The sequence below is a fragment of the Nilaparvata lugens genome, chromosome 2 (genome assembly GCF_014356525.2).
Source record: "Nilaparvata lugens isolate BPH chromosome 2, ASM1435652v1, whole genome shotgun sequence".
In the NCBI taxonomy this organism is placed as follows: domain Eukaryota; kingdom Metazoa; phylum Arthropoda; class Insecta; order Hemiptera; family Delphacidae; genus Nilaparvata; species Nilaparvata lugens.
Genome location: NC_052505.1, coordinates 10,728,322 through 10,744,102, shown reverse-complemented (window position 1 = coordinate 10,744,102; position 15,781 = coordinate 10,728,322).

Sequence of the window (15,781 nt, the reverse complement as noted above, 5' to 3'; positions counted from 1 at the left end):
TATAGCCTATTCTTTAAAAGTAAAATAAACAAAACATCTCTAAAATAAACACAACACGCAATGGCGGCGTGTCCATGAGAGCACAAGAGCATGTGAACCCCCTATGGAATTGCTACAATAAATTAAAGTTCAAATCAATAGAAAATTGATTGAAGTAATAGTAATACTCAAATTTCTTGTAATATTAAAACAATAAGGAGCGCACCAAGCAAGGTACACGCATTGAAATAACCTTTTGAATTACGCGCTACAGCAAGCAGGATCACTGCTCCAAGCGTTAGTATGGGTTCAAATGGTAGCTGGGCGAGTTCAATTCCCTCCCCGTGGGGGGTGGGAGACTATTTACATTAGCTTTACGGTGAGCTGCTTCCAAGCAGCTCATAGCTGTGATAGTGTGACTTTGCATTGGCGCCATTGCCTTCTAGAGCCGTTTCCACTTATGAACTGTTCTAGCTGGCACTGGCTACTACTTTGTTTACTGTTTGCAGTTTCGCATTCGCGCTACATGTGTTGTCGTTGAGGTAATTCTTGTTTCTTCTTTCTTGTGTTTTGAAAAGTGAGAATGGAGGGTTCAAGAAAGGTTTCAGTTAGCTATTTAAAAGAGATAGTGTTCTCTAATTTATCAATCGAGGAAAAAATATATCGATTAAGGAAAGTTGTAGGCCTACACCCAGTGGCGGCTCATCCTATGTGTTCAATGGTAGAAGATCACGAGCCGCTACTGCCTACACCGACAATTGATATACATCAGACTTCTACATCGAAATCCAGGACATACAAGAGAGATTTCAAAGACCAAAAATATGAAAAGACATCTTGGCTGTGTGGTTGTGAAGAAACTAACAAACTTTATTGTTTTCTGTGCTTGTTGTTTGCTCGCAAAAAGGCGATCCGCATGGATTAAGAACGGTGTGTGTGATTTAGCTCATTTGACTCAAAAATTAAAAAGCATGGTGATCGATGTTTTCGCAGCAAGGAAGGAGAGGAGATGGATTTTATTTTCAAAAAAGCTCTGTAAATGCCAACTAGAAGGAGTGTGAGTGTTAACAAAGTCTCTAAAAGCATGTTAATCCTTATTTCTTGATTGGAAATTATCTTACATCGAGGAAAAATTATTGCTGTTTTCTGTATAATTTATGATTTGTACATGAATTATTCAATGGGAGTATGGGAGTACATCTTCTAGGTTGAGAATCCTGAGTATATCTAAATACTTATTATTATTAAACGAAAATCCAATTATTATATAGGTACTTAATATAATACAACCCATTAGAATATTTTGTTACCTACGTAATAATATGATAGGCCTAGTACTCTTCTAGGAATAAAAAATTACATTCTACTACGTGAAACGAACAAAATTCACTTGAAACATGGGGTTTAACAAATTATTAAAGATCTAGATCTTGTTGCTCATGTTAAATGTGAACCCCTCATTAGTATTTGCACGAGGCCGCCACTGACAACTTGTTAGAGAGATCTGCACTGCAAGGTTAGAAAACGCATGAAACTGGATAAACGGATGTAGATCACTGCTACCTGAATGCATGGTGATCATTTTAGGATCATAGTTGATTATTCCAATAATATTCTCCTCAAATTCATAATAGCAAAATTGTTATCAAAATTAAATATTTGATTATATTTTGACAGGAAATATTTTATATGCTCATAAATTAAAAATGAATGTTTTATGAATTTATGAAAATGCCTATTACAGCTGATCACTATGGCTGTGACATGCAACATTCTGAACATCTGTTGCTTTGCTTATAAGGTGGTGAGATCTATGGGAGAATGATAGAACTACTTCAGAAATAGCACAGAATAAAACAGAATGCACAGTGACGTTTTTTGTGATCATTAAAGGTTATCTTCTTCGTTTGAAAAGTATGATCCTTTTTTGGATCATCATGCAGTGAAGGGTTCTCTTAAGATCTAATACTTTGAAATTGTAAAAGTGTAATTTGTCATTGTGCTCATTGGTTTATTTCTCTTCAGTTTTTCTCCTATCAAATGTTTTTGGTTCTATATTGAATTGACTCTCCCCAAAATAAGCAATTAGCCTACTTTGGAAATCATACTCGAGTGTCCAAGGTCATAGCATTATTCCAGACTGAGCCGCTTATTTCTTCAAAGTTTTGATTGTATTGAGCCTTATGTAATTTCCTCTACACACTGTATGCACAAGAAGTGGAGTCACGTCGTCAAGCTGTGTGATTTTGTCATCATTCCTCTCTCTATTGGCTTTTTCATAGAAGTTAATCATTTATCACCAACTACTGAGACATCATGACTTGATAAAGTCACCTCCTCATCACAATATTAAACACTCCCCATTCATTTCGAAAGTGTGGATTTAGAAAAAATGGAGAAAACTGAATTAGATTTTGACAGTGAAAATTTCAAGGAATTGAAGAGAGTGACTCCTATATTGCACGAAATTATAAAGATTTTTGTAGTGAGAAATTTTATTCAGAATAGGCTACTCTCAAGCTCACTAATGACCTCATTGAATCTCAACTAATCCATGAACATAGCTCGTTTGTATGTATTGATAAAAAATTCAATCTTGGAAATATATTGAGTTCAATCCTCAATGATAATCCATAATCATTTAAAAATCATTCGAAACAAACACAATCAGAATATCAAGATAACAAAGATAAGAACTACACTTAACTTTATGTGAATTCAAATATTTTTGAAATTTATATAATTCTATTCACCTTGTTACAAGATAGTAACACTAAAGTTTAAAAAGGTTGGTCTGCTAATGTAATCTGTGTTGTTGAGCAGACCAGCTCTGGGGATCCTGTGTTGCTGCTTCAGGTGTCATGGCGGGCTGGTAGGTAGGCAGATGGATGGGATAAGGTCCCATTCACCATACAGTGGTTGATGTGAGCAAAGAGCTCCTGCAGCCCACTGTCTGCTGTGGAGGCCGAGTGCGTGTGAGGGGAAACAGCAGTGGAATTACCCATGCAATGAGCAGCCAACCCACCACTGAGTCTCGGTGCCATGTGAATGGCGGCCAAAGATTGGGTGGGTTGTTGGAATAACCCACTGACTGTTCCTCTGTGAAGGGCCCGCTGTCCACAGTGCACACTCTATGGGGACTGATATTTAATCATATGATTGTCTCTTCATGCAAATCAATAAAAGCGCACTTACTGGATGAACGTCCTTACTAAGGCTGGATGAACGTCAGGGCTGGAATTCCGACCAGCAGCTCTTGATGCATGCAGTGGCGGAGGCTGGGGACATCTAGGCTACCTCCATTTATTCAACATGCTCATCACGGCCTTCAGCTTCTATGTATGTGCAGATAAAGATACCACAATCAAAGGCGGTGTTCTGCCATGGACATTTTCTCTCTCCCAGCAGCTCCCAGTATCAAGGCGGTGCCCTCTTGATCTTCAGCACTTCATCTAGAAATCTTACTACAGTCGAAAGGCAGGGGTCGTGATAGGCATCAAAGGCGCTTTTATTTCTGGTTCAAAATATGTAGCCTACTGTTATAAATGACACAAAACTTCAATTGTGGAGAACGAATTTTCTCCTGGAAATATTCGACAATCATTTCCAGAACACGAATTTAAATAGCTGGATTTGAGCCGAATTGCTCAAACACCAAACCCAAAGATACTAGAATGATGCTTTCTTGGTGACAGTTCTGCAAACCCTGGCTGAAGTCGCCCCGGGGCAAACGACGGCCGAGCCCCAGACAACCCTTGTGTAACAAGTTGCCGGGAGCTCAATGAGATAGGGGAAACTACTTCTTCCAACAAGAGCACAGGGCAAAACTAAAACGAATCTATACAGCATACTATATTTTTTCTGAGATTGGATAAAGTTTATCAACATGGATACAATTTCTTGCAATGGAAATTCTCGTGAAGACTATTGAAAATACAGTATGAAATTTGAGTTTCAGATATTTTATCAAGATTTCCATGTATTCTTGAGTTATTTGTTATTTAATAACCGAGGATGTTTGTTTATTTTGGATAAACATTTCAAGTGAAGTTTAATAGGCTATCTTCACATTTTTTGGTCTATGGTACACATTTGTTTGGTGCCTTATTTGTCTTTAATATCATTCTTTCTAATTCAAAATTGATAACTCTTGATTTTCATTTTTCATCTTAAAGGACTTGAAATTATTCAAACAGACAATACTTGAAGCTGGCTTTAGGAAGAGAATACGTTTTGAACTTTGTCTGTGTTTTCATTTGTATCAAGCTAACTGTACTTGCATCAATGAATAACTAAATAAATAAACAATACTTACAGGTACTCAGTATTTGTTTTATTTTGAAGATCATTCCTTTCAGACAATGGTTCTCTAATTCCAACAGGTTTTTTTAAATGTTCAGGGAAATCAAAGATTGAAGGTACATCATTCACATCTTTTTGGATGTCATTATTTGGTGGATCTGCCTTGTACTCTGTATAGTTGCCAGAGGAGTACTAGGTATATTACCAGTGTTCTTCAATACATCAGCTTCAGAAACATAGTTTTAACTTCTGGGTGGTGGTCTCTCATAAGTTCATAGAATGTCTCTGTGCATTGGGAATATCAAAACCATGTGCAACCAGATGATTGCCCAACCGCTTCAGAGCACCTCCAACACCATCTGGTGCTCCTTTTCCGTGGGAGGATTCAAGAAAGGACCAGGTACCATTTTTGAATCTCTTCTGTTGTGAAATGGATTAAAATAAGTAGACGTTATTTTTTGTTTGTATTGGCTGGAAGGTCCATCAGAAAAGAAGTGAACTGTTGTCACTTCAGGATATTTTTTTCAAAAACTGTAGAATGAGATCTGAGTGGGCCCAAATAGCTAAGGACTATGGTCTTTTGAGGGTGACTCAGTAGAGAATGAGAAATTCTCTGAAAAATCGGCATGGATTACAGCTTCTGTTTTGCTAATCTTTTGATTTTTCATTGAGCTTCCATTTTAACCCTAGGCTCTTTTCTAACCCATTAATTTCCTGAGTCCAGCCTTGCCAATTGTTTTCTCATTTCCCTGTTTATTTATGTTCTATTAGTACCTATCCTATGATAGTAATTGGGTTGAAAAAGTGCTGAATTATGGTTGAATAATTGGTTGCACCTCCAGGTGCCGTTAGGATACCGATATCTCTGGGTAAATCATATTAATGAATAACACTGACTATTTAAAAATAATATATAATATTATGATGACAATGAGAAACTATGTCATATTCATGAAAAACTGAAGAAATTACATGAAAAATATTATTGTTTGCTATTTTTCACTTATATTTTCGAATGAAAAAGATGTGAGCAGTGAATGTGCAAGCCTACTTGGAACTTGAGCATATTTTTCTTGTGCGTTTATGGCACTGTGCACATCGTAGATGTTCCTTACAGCTTTGCAAGATGTGGACAAAGTCATTATAAGTTCTTGAAGAAGAAGGGGCATTTTAAATGGCTTGTTCTGGCTCGTTTTATCTTGGGTGGGACTCCAAATTTGTAGAACCAGAACTGCACAATGGCTCATTGGAACTCACAATATGTTACTTTGGTGTTCTTGCTTGCATAACGTTTCAAAATCCATGCATTTTGACAGGCACTATCGATCCTAAATGTAGAAAGCTTTGACCATAATTTTTTCCTCTTCAAATTTCTTTGCAGGGAGTCAAAGCTCTGGTCAGAGTGGTGTTAGACCATGGCAATTGGAAATCATTGTCACAATGTTATTGGTTATCATTCCTCAGTGTGCCCGAATTATGTAGAACCACGTTCTTTGACAAGGATTTTGACTTTTCCAATGGGCATTTCAATGTTCTATTTTCGATCACATCCTTCAAATACATATCTTAGGTACACTCTTATAACAAAGCAAATATTATAGAAAAGCAAATTGAATTAAATCAAATTAAAAGAAATCTTTCTACATCTTCCTCTTCTCCGGTCTACTTCTCCAACTCTTTCTATTCTCTTTTTATCCAACTTTTTTTATTCTCCATGAGAATAATGAATTTGAATCTCTATAAACTAATAATGAAAAAGTAGTCATGAAGTCTCCATGACGTTCAACCACCCCAAAACAATAAAATTGAGCTATTCATTGTATTTTCAAAAAAAAAAAATTGAATCATTTCTAAATTACTTAATCATATGATTTTCTGAGAAAAATTCATAGAGGATCAGGAATTATTATACACCTATCATTAATGATGTAAAATTCCCGGGAATTTAAGATCGAGGAAATATTCCCAGGGAATTTAAGGGGAATATTCCCAAAAATCATAAATTCCCGGGAATTTATGGGAACTTGAGGAAATTTATGATTTCTTTCATAAAAAATGACCGAAAAATACGTTTTTTGTTACACAAGTCTCAATTACCTGTTATACAACAGATTTATGTAAGAAATATAAGGATGAATAACTTATAAATTGTGGTAAGTACAAAGAAAACAGCAATTTGAAGTTCATAGACTGATCATAAACTGAAAGGAGAAATGAACACTCAATAAATCATTCAATTGCACCACTATTATCATGCTACTTTCATGTCTTACAAGTTGAATAAGATTTTTTTACTTACTAATAAATGCCTTTAAATCAAGTAAACAAAGTCAACAAAGTATTGAGTATAATTTAACTTTCATTGTATGATTTTTATTGTTTCTGAGTCCGAATTCTGGTAGCTAGTGGATCAGTATAGAGCGGCTGGTTAATGTGATGTAAATATTTTGCTTATTGGCCATTGACCCAGATACAACATAATTTTAATAAGGAGGACCACCGTCTTTGTTTCATAAAAGACGGAAAAATTATTACTAACATGAATAGGTTCTTGGAGAAAAAATACCAAGTGAGCAATATATAAATGTATTGAAATAGAAATGGCAGAACAATAATTTTTGATAGTGAATACAAGTAGCTCAATAATCATACAGAATTAAAGTTGATAACAAATTGTTAAGATCAGTAAACATAAAAGTTTAAATGGAGAAACAAACAATCAAGATAACTGATAAACATCAAGAATCATTAGAGGCAGTTCAAAATCAATAACCATTGAGGTTTAATATGGAAAATTTATAATTGATAAACATCGAAGTTTAGTAGAGACAATTCAGTTAAGATGCACTGCATCTATGGTAATTCACACTTACAAATAACCTGAATACTAATCATAAGATTACAATACAATAATGAGCTTGAAAAATACTGAAATTGAATTTAAAATGTGATGAATTTAATATTTATAGAATTTGTAGATTACAAAATATTGTAATTGAACAAAATATATTTGATGCAATAAAAATTGCTTGTTTGTTTTAAAATCCTAAGTCAATAATAAATTGTGATGATCAAATAACTAGCCTAAGCAAGTGATGTACAATATTTTACCAAGTAACCAATATTTTAATATGTTAAGTGATTCTGCAATAGTAAGTTGCATCATGAACAAGAAAAGATTATGTTCTGACAACATCCATGATTGAAAATTCAAATACTGAACTGAATGATTGAAAACATTACAATAGTCATAGTTATTCTTGTTTCATACAAAAATCTGACCTATGATGAAGCAACAAAAAATCAAAAATAGCCTAAGTAAATAGATCCAAGTAATAAATAAACTCAACCCTAACCTTATTTAAGGGATAGGAAGATAAAGATAATTAGCAAATACAAAGATGGTAAAAATATGCAGTTACCTAGGGTTTCAACATGATAGTGGTGTTCAAGTTGGCTCCAGGAAATAGTCAAGGTAGGCTTGCTTGAAGTATGGGTATACTGTCCGTGGTGAATTGATGCAGATTTCCAACACTTGTATGGATAGGATGATTGGTTACAGCACATTGATAACTCCCAGTTCATTTGGAAACATTGAAAGGTCTTCCAAGAAAATATTAATCACTGTTCAATATTTGAAGAGCTAACTTTAGTTGAATTGTCCAGTTCATATGGAAACTGAGGTAAGCCTAAGCAAGTGTGTGGCTACCAGTTTAAACACAACAGTCAAGTAAAGGCAGGGCATTACTAAACATTAGTAAGTTACAGTTCGAAATCAAGTTTAAAAGAAGATTCAATATGATATTGAAACAGATTCATTAATAGCAACAAGGCACGTCAATTCAAGTTGAAAGTAGATGATAGTGTTGAAGTAGATTCACAAAATATTAACAAGGCACGCCAAGTTACAGTCAAAAGTAGATGCTGTTACGGGTTCACCCAAAGGAAAATAAAATTGATATTGAATCAATTCGTTACGCGCACGTGCCACCAACTCACAAAAAATAAAGAAATAGGAATAGAATTATCCCATTACACTGAACAAAGTTTTCACTGGAAAAACTTGAAGAGATTGAACGAAACACGACTTCGACATGATGAGAAAACAGCAATCAAAAATGCAAGTCATAGCTGGATAGGCTGTGTCCAGCTTTGAAAAGCAGTAACCAGAGCGCAGCAGCTGCTGGAGAGAAGACAAAACGTGAGCAGAAGAAACGAGCGCTCCAGGCGGTGAAGAAGGAACTAATGATTTCAATCATTGAATTGGATGTGAAATTCAACATAAGCCGGGCCCATTATGTCATCTGCAGGATGGCATAATAAGAAAGAAAGAAAATATGTTGAATGAGCAAGCTAAGTCAATGATGAAAAGGATGATTTGAAGCTGGGGAAATGTAAATTCCAAAAACCAACAAGACATCAAATCCATGTTTCACACCCATAGAACCAAACAAGACAAGTACCAATGCCGGGCCCATTAGAAAAAATATAAATGACTACAACAATACATAAACCTAAGAGTAAATTAAACCAATAATAAAATTAATGAGTAGATACATTTTCAATCTCATTATCATGAGGCAAAGGTACAATACTAGAAATAGCACGTGTTGAGATGCCTGTAGATGTGAGAAGTGTGACAACTTGGACTTTATTGTCAACACCAGGATGTACCTCAAGGATCCTGGCCAACCTCCAAACTGATGGTGGTGTGCCAAGAATGCTGCAGGACTAGAACCATAAGTCACAGTATTAAGGCGATATTGTTCTACTGGTTTATTGATGTCATCATGCCAGAATATGCGGTGTAGATCATGATCAGCTGGATCTAGGAGAATCTGCCTATACATTTTTGCAATATCAGCTGCAAAGGCAATAAGATGAGTACGAAAGCGCAGAACAGTTTTAAAGAGCTCTGGTTGAACAGTATGCCCTATGTGAAGAACATCGTTTAAGTGCTTGAAACTTGGACTCACCCAGAGTATGAAATGATTCCTTTTTAGGGAGTGATACAATGAATCTACCATCCTCCTGACGATGAGTGTGCTCTTCATAATGCTTTTCTGAGAAAACAATATCATCAGGTGGTGGAATCTCTGGAATTACACTTTCGAGAGCCCAGAATTTTTCAAGTTGGCAAGGAGTGTTTGATGAAACTGTTGACAAAAAATTGGATACATGAGAAATTGGAACAGCTGAGTTGGGTACCTTACAAGAGCCAAAAATAATCCAACCCAACCTTGTGCTCTGGAGAATGGGTGCATCTTTGGAAATGACAATCTGTCCTGCTGACAAGACTGAAGCAAAAACGCCAGCGCCGAGAAGAAGATCAATGTTTTCAGCCTTGAAAAAATTAGGATCAGCCAGTGAAATATGTGATGGAATTTCAAGTTTTTCTATTTCAATTCTGGAATTTGAAAAAGAAGATGGAACTTTATCAATGACAATACAAGATTCTTCAGTGGACCATTGTTGGTCTGTAGATTTGACAAGAATTGAAAGAACATAAGTTGACTTTGAATGGTTGCCACCAATAGAATGAATAGTTGTTTCAGTACTGACCGCTGGTAATGCAAGCTTATCAGCCAAATGTTGTGAGATAAGGTTGCAATCCGAGCCACTGTCTAGCAATGCAACACATTTAATCAAATTTCCTTGTGAGTCCTCAACAAAAACTTGAGCTGTAGGAAGAAGAGAAACACTAGCTTGCTGAAATAGACAAACTGAGTATGCAACATTTGAATGTACATTATTATCTGATGAAACCATGCTCCTCTCATTTAATTGAGGAAGGACTGCAACAGATGAAGATGAAGCCTTTGAATGATTGTCAATAATGGAATTTTCAACTGATGATTTTTTCACTGACGAATGAATATTGTTAGAAGTAACTTCTTTACCTTTTTGTTGATTCTGTCCCGAACCTAGTGAATGCAGAATAGAGTGGTGTGCCTTACCACAATGAAAACAAGATTTTGTAGAACAACCATGATTAGGAACATGTGGTTTGAGACAATTGAAGCAAAGGTTTTTGCTTTTGACAGCATTCCAACGGTCAGAAGGCTGTAATTTGAGCAATTCACTACATTTATAGGTCATGTGATTTGAGCCTTTACAGAAAGTGCAATTGGTTGTCAAATTATGAAACATTTTTACATTATTTTGATTACTTGATTGAAAGTGATTAACTTTTGATTGCTTGGAAGCAAAATTAGTTGCATTACTAGAGTGAATAGTTGTTGAATTGTTAGCACTGGATGCAACTGCATCCATAACTTTACATTGTGATTCCAAGAAATTCCAAAACTTCTCAATTGTTGGAATACTGTCAATAGGAACTGATTTCTCCCATTCCTTAACAGTGTTAGAGTCCAATTGCGACAACATTTTATGCATATACAATAAGTCAGTGAGATTCTTAAGTTCAAGTGCCTGAAGGGCAGCAATATGTGATTTACAAAAATCAATGAATGCACGCAATGATTGTGCACAGTTACGCTTAACTGCAGGTGGAGACTCAATGGCAGTGATGTGGTTTGTTGCAATGAGTCGTTTATTGTCATATCGCTCTTTGAGCAATTTCCAGGCTACTTCAAACCCTTTTTCATTGGCATCAATATGTTCCACTCTTGCTAGAGCTTCACCACTCAATGTTTGTCGTAAATAGAAAAATTTCAATGTACTACTAATTTGCTCCTGACTACCTATTATGTGCATAAATGCACTGGAGAATGCCTGCCATTTTGAGAAGTTTCCATCAAAATGAGGGAGAGGAATTTGGGGCAAATTAAAATTTGCATGCTGTGATGCAGTAGTAGCAGGTTGTACTGATTGTTGTGAAACAAGATCATTTCGAGTGTTAGTTATTTTAGCCTCAAAGGCTTTCAATGCAGCATTTGCTTTAGAAATGAATAATATGAACCCTTCAATTGTTTCAAAGTGTGATTCCTTGTCAAATGATACATTTTTGTGTTGTATTTGTTCATGAATTTTTTTGTATTTATCTCTGAGGAGATCAACTTCATTTTTAATGGTAAGTAAGTGATAATATGTTGCTTCATCATTTACAATAAGATTTGGATACTCTGTGAAGAACCAGTTGGCTTCTTCTAGTAAATTGTTCCTAGAATTGATAAGAGCAGAATGCTCAGACCCTAAATCTGGGGACACTGAACATGAGTCACTGGGAGGAGGGGATGTAGCCATTGTTACAAAAAAGGTATTGATAAAAGAAAATTTTCATACGACCTTCACTGAGATTATCACTGCACTTTCACTGACACCTGTGCTGTGGTTGTGATGTAATTGTGATTAATGCTGGCTTGTGTATGGTCGCGCAACTTGTCCAACTGCTACATGGTATGGACAGCTTGGCCACTGAATGGTACGTCTCATTGGCAACCCCTCGTCCACAGCAACCCTCAGTCCAGGTTACAAGGTACATGGGCGATTGAGTACACATGAAAAGAAACAAAATTACAAGATTAATAGGATATCCGGCGGGCCGGAGGACCAGTTTATATTGTTTCTGAGTCCGAATTCTGGTAGCTAGTGGATCAGTATAGAGCGGCTGGTTAATGTGATGTAAATATTTTGCTTATTGGCCATTGACCCAGATACAACATAATTTTAATAAGGAGGACCACCGTCTTTGTTTCATAAAAGACGGAAAAATTATTACTAACATGAATAGGTTCTTGGAGAAAAAATACCAAGTGAGCAATATATAAATGTATTGAAATAGAAATGGCAGAACAATAATTTTTGATAGTGAATACAAGTAGCTCAATAATCATACAGAATTAAAGTTGATAACAAATTGTTAAGATCAGTAAACATAAAAGTTTAAATGGAGAAACAAACAATCAAGATAACTGATAAACATCAAGAATCATTAGAGGCAGTTCAAAATCAATAACCATTGAGGTTTAATATGGAAAATTTATAATTGATAAACATCGAAGTTTAGTAGAGACAATTCAGTTAAGATGCACTGCATCTATGGTAATTCACACTTACAAATAACCTGAATACTAATCATAAGATTACAATACAATAATGAGCTTGAAAAATACTGAAATTGAATTTAAAATGTGATGAATTTAATATTTATAGAATTTGTAGATTACAAAATATTGTAATTGAACAAAATATATTTGATGCAATAAAAATTGCTTGTTTGTTTTAAAATCCTAAGTCAATAATAAATTGTGATGATCAAATAACTAGCCTAAGCAAGTGATGTACAATATTTTACCAAGTAACCAATATTTTAATATGTTAAGTGATTCTGCAATAGTAAGTTGCATCATGAACAAGAAAAGATTATGTTCTGACAACATCCATGATTGAAAATTCAAATACTGAACTGAATGATTGAAAACATTACAATAGTCATAGTTATTCTTGTTTCATACAAAAATCTGACCTATGATGAAGCAACAAAAAATCAAAAATAGCCTAAGTAAATAGATCCAAGTAATAAATAAACTCAACCCTAACCTTATTTAAGGGATAGGAAGATAAAGATAATTAGCAAATACAAAGATGGTAAAAATATGCAGTTACCTAGGGTTTCAACATGATAGTGGTGTTCAAGTTGGCTCCAGGAAATAGTCAAGGTAGGCTTGCTTGAAGTATGGGTATACTGTCCGTGGTGAATTGATGCAGATTTCCAACACTTGTATGGATAGGACGATTGGTTACAGCACATTGATAACTCCCAGTTCGTTTGGAAACATTGAAAGGTCTTCCAAGAAAATATTAATCACTGTTCAATATTTGAAGAGCTAACTTTAGTTGAATTGTCCAGTTCATATGGAAACTGAGGTAAGCCTAAGCAAGTGTGTGGCTACCAGTTTAAACACAACAGTCAAGTAAAGGCAGGGCATTACTAAACATTAGTAAGTTACAGTTCGAAATCAAGTTTAAAAGAAGATTCAATATGATATTGAAACAGATTCATTAACAGCAACAAGGCACGTCAATCCAAGTTGAAAGTAGATGATAGTGTTGAAGTAGATTCACAAAATATTAACAAGGCACGCCAAGTTACAGTCAAAAGTAGATGGTTACGGGTTCACCCAAAGGAAAATAAAATTGATATTGAATCAATTCGTTACGCGCACGTGCCACCAACTCACAAAAAATAAAGAAATAGGAATAGAATTATCCCATTACACTGAACAAAGTTTTCACTGGAAAAACTTGAAGAGATTGAACGAAACACGACTTCGACATAAAGATTGAAGATGAGAAAACAGCAATCAAAAATGCAAGTCATAGCTGGATAGGCTGTGTCCAGCTTTGAAAAGCAGTAACCAGAGCGCAGCAGCTGCTGGAGAGAAGACAAAACGTGAGCAGAAGAAACGAGCGCTCCAGGCGGTGAAGAAGGAACTAATGATTTCAATCATTGAATTGGATGTGAAATTCAACATAAGCCGGGCCCATTATGTCATCTGCAGGATGGCATAATAAGAAAGAAAGAAAATATGTTGAATGAGCAAGCTAAGTCAATGATGAAAAGGATGATTTGAAGCTGGGGAAATGTAAATTCCAAAAACCAACAAGACATCAAATCCATGTTTCACACCCATAGAACCAAACAAGACAAGTACCAATGCCGGGCCCATTAGAAAAAATATAAATGACTACAACAATACATAAACCTAAGAGTAAATTAAACCAATAATAAAATTAATGAGTAGATACATTTTCAATCTCATTATCATGAGGCAAAGGTACAATACTAGAAATAGCACGTGTTGAGATGCCTGTAGATGTGAGAAGTGTGACAACTTGGACTTTATTGTCAACACCAGGATGTACCTCAAGGATCCTGGCCAACCTCCAAACTGATGGTGGTGTGCCAAGAATGCTGCAGGACTAGAACCATAAGTCACAGTATTAAGGCGATATTGTTCTACTGGTTTATTGATGTCATCATGCCAGAATATGCGGTGTAGATCATGATCAGCTGGATCTAGGAGAATCTGCCTATACATTTTTGCAATATCAGCTGCAAAGGCAATAAGATGAGTACGAAAGCGCAGAACAGTTTTAAAGAGCTCTGGTTGAACAGTATGCCCTATGTGAAGAACATCGTTTAAGGAAACACCAGTAGAAGTTTTGGCAGAACAATCAAAAACTACTCGAAGTTTTGTAGTAGTAGAATCAAGTTTAAAGACAGGGTGATGTGGGATGTAGTACACCCCTTGATTCTCTATGGGCTCATCAACTTTAGTCATGTGCTGTAGTTCCTTGTATTCTTCCATGAAGGCCACATATTGAGATTTCAATTCATTATTCCTTGCTAATCTTTGTTTCAGCGATTTGAATCGTTTAAGTGCTTGAAACTTGGACTCACCCAGAGTATGAAATGATTCCTTTTTAGGGAGTGATACAATGAATCTACCATCCTCCTGACGATGAGTGTGCTCTTCATAATGCTTTTCTGAGAAAACAATATCATCAGGTGGTGGAATCTCTGGAATTACACTTTCGAGAGCCCAGAATTTTTCAAGTTGGCAAGGAGTGTTTGATGAAACTGTTGACAAAAAATTGGATACATGAGAAATTGGAACAGCTGAGTTGGGTACCTTACAAGAGCCAAAAATAATCCAACCCAACCTTGTGCTCTGGAGAATGGGTGCATCTTTGGAAATGACAATCTGTCCTGCTGACAAGACTGAAGCAAAAACGCCAGCGCCGAGAAGAAGATCAATGTTTTCAGCCTTGAAAAAATTAGGATCAGCCAGTGAAATATGTGATGGAATTTCAAGTTTTTCTATTTCAATTCTGGAATTTGAAAAAGAAGATGGAACTTTATCAATGACAATACAAGATTCTTCAGTGGACCATTGTTGGTCTGTAGATTTGACAAGAATTGAAAGAACATAAGTTGACTTTGAATGGTTGCCACCAATAGAATGAATAGTTGTTTCAGTACTGACCGCTGGTAATGCAAGCTTATCAGCCAAATGTTGTGAGATAAGGTTGCAATCCGAGCCACTGTCTAGCAATGCAACACATTTAATCAAATTTCCTTGTGAGTCCTCAACAAAAACTTGAGCTGTAGGAAGAAGAGAAACACTAGCTTGCTGAAATAGACAAACTGAGTATGCAACATTTGAATGTACATTATTATCTGATGAAACCATGCTCCTCTCATTTAATTGAGGAAGGACTGCAACAGATGAAGATGAAGCCTTTGAATGATTGTCAATAATGGAATTTTCAACTGATGATTTTTTCACTGACGAATGAATATTGTTAGAAGTAACTTCTTTACCTTTTTGTTGATTCTGTCCCGAACCTAGTGAATGCAGAATAGAGTGGTGTGCCTTACCACAATGAAAACAAGATTTTGTAGAACAACCATGATTAGGAACATGTGGTTTGAGACAATTGAAGCAAAGGTTTTTGCTTTTGACAGCATTCCAACGGTCAGAAGGCTGTAATTTGAGCAATTCACTACATTTATAGGTCATGTGATTTGAGC